The sequence below is a fragment of the Myotis davidii genome, unplaced genomic scaffold (assembly GCF_000327345.1).
Source record: "Myotis davidii unplaced genomic scaffold, ASM32734v1 scaffold1989, whole genome shotgun sequence".
Taxonomy (NCBI): domain Eukaryota; kingdom Metazoa; phylum Chordata; class Mammalia; order Chiroptera; family Vespertilionidae; genus Myotis; species Myotis davidii.
The window spans coordinates 18333-20968 of record NW_006299724.1 but is presented as its reverse complement, the minus strand read 5'-3'; positions in this window follow the sequence as shown (position 1 = coordinate 20968).

The window sequence follows — 2636 nt, the reverse complement described above, 5'->3', positions numbered from 1 at the left end:
GAAAAGGAAATAAGTAAATGAGCACACAGCATTTTATCCATATTCTGTATTCAAGCTGTTCACCCATGAGGTCATATACCCCAGTACCTTTACCAGTATTTCTCAGTATGGCAAATCCTATTCAATTAGAACTCTTTCTTCTTTATTTTCTTTTTTTAAATGTACCTTTATTGTTGAAAGTATTATAGATTTATCCTCTCCCCCCCATTGACCTTTCCAACCTGCCCCACCCCCAGCCCTAGGCCTTCACCACACTATTGTCTTTCTTTATTGGGTTTCCATGTTATTCACCTCTTTCTATATACACTTTATTGTCCAGAAACTCCATTGAAAAGTATTAGAGGAGCAAGAACATTAGAGATAACAAAGCCATAATCACAGGAAAACACAGCTACTTCTTTAAAATATATATAGAATAAGAAACACCCATTCCCCCTTAAGGAAAAAATCATTCTTATTTTAAGAAATTAAGAAGTAGCTAAATATACCTTCTTTTATTCAAATACAATGCTAACTAGATAGTTCTTTTATTTAGAGTATTTTCAACACTGTATAAAAGACAGAATTGTGTAATCTGGATTCTAAATGAAAGTTGAATATTCATAATCAGAAAATATTTTTATGTGATAGTTATCTTCATGAGTTTTATCATTTTTGTTTTGGTTTTCTGCCTCTCCTTCATAGAAATAAGTGATTACTCAAGCATGAGAGTTGTCCTTCAAAAGTCATTTGGAAGTTCTTTTTCAATTAGTACTAGTTTAAAATTTTTTGAGGAGCCTCCATATTGTGGATTATAATGCTTGAAGGATTTTCATTCACATCAACAGTGTACCAGGGTTCACTTTTCTCCACATCCTCGCCAACATGTGTCTTTTTTCCCCCTTAATTTATGTTTATTATTGAAAGTGTTACAAATGTCACCCTTTTTTCCCCATTTACCCCCTCCTCCCAAGACCCCTCTCCCCCTACCCAGGACTTCACTAAACTGTTGTCTATGTCCATAGATTATGCATATATGCATATACATTATTTGGCTAATCTCTCCCCACCCACCCTCACCTTCCATCTGAGATTTATCAGTCTGTTCCATGCTTCTATGTCTCTGGATCTATTTTGTTCATCAGTTTATTGTGTTGATTAGATACCACATATGAGCCTTTCCTTTTTATAATAGCCATTCTGATAGGTGTGAGATGACTGTACTATTGTGATTTTTATTTGCATTTCCCTGATGGTTAGTGATATTGAGCACCTTTTAATATATGACTATTAGTTTTGTTTCTCTGATCATAATCCCTCTTATTTATAGTTGAGGAGTTTAGCATTGAGGAAGTCCCTCTGCCAGGTTTAAGACGGAGACTTATTATCCTGTATAATAAAAGCCTAATATACTAAGTGTTGCCTGTTCATTCTACCAGTCACTATGACACACACGACCACCAGGGGGCAGATGCTCTGACTGGTAGGTTAGCTTACTTCTGGGGTCCAGCCGATCCGGACTGGGCGAGATGGGCCAGACACACCCTAGAGCCCTCTTGCAGTCCCTCTCTAGCCCCAATCATGCATCAGTGGGGTCCCTCAGCCTGGCCTGAACCCTCTCACAATCTGGGACCCCTCGGGGGGTGTCAGAGAGCTGGTTTTGGCCAGATCCCCTCAGGCAAGGCCAAGGGACCCTACCAGCCTCTAGTGCCTAGTAATAGATTTTCATATCAATCCTTTCTGACACAGTGATTGAAATTCTCTTTCTCCAGCTACCAGAAAGTTTATTATTTTGGCAGATCACACTATGATTTAATTGAGGAAAAATGCAAAATAGAAAAATGTAAATATATCTGGGCAGTTTGCTCTGGTGTAAAATTGAGATAATAATTGAAGCTACCTTTAAGGATTATTGTAAGAAAGTTTTAAAAAATCACTTAAGTTGCTTAAACCAGTGATTCTTATTTCCAGTTGATTGATATATTTGCCTGTGGTTATTTTAAAATATACAGATACTGTGTTCTCAGCTAGAACCCATTTATGCAGCATCTCTTCACGTGAGATTTTTGGTTGACCTGGTGTATAGCCGGGATTGAGAAACACTGCCTTACAATACTGCCCAACACTTGGGTAATACTCCATTGATATTACCTATTATTACTGTCATTAATACCCACCACCCACATTAAAAATATAAACATTTCACAATATTTCCTTCAGATCTCATGTTGTAGAGATATTTGAAACATTACTGATAAATTTTGATTTTTCTTGGTATCTTAATTCAATCCCATTTCTATATATACTCATTGCCCAAAGGCAACCAGTGTCATCGGTTTGGTGGGCATGTTTTTTTGTCAATATTGACTTATGTATCCATAAGCAGTTTTCTTAAAACCTTGCCTAACCAGTATACTATATACATTATCACTAAAATGTACTTCCTTACCACAACATTGTGTTTAAGTCTCTTTATGCAGTACATACATTGACCTTAAACATTTTACTGATGCACATTATTATGTGAGGGAAGACTTCATTTTATTTGGTTTATAAATTCATATCTATATACTTTAATATAAATTTGACAAATGCAAAATATATATATAATGTAATGTATTTTATTTTTATATTAAATATTTATTTTACATTATATA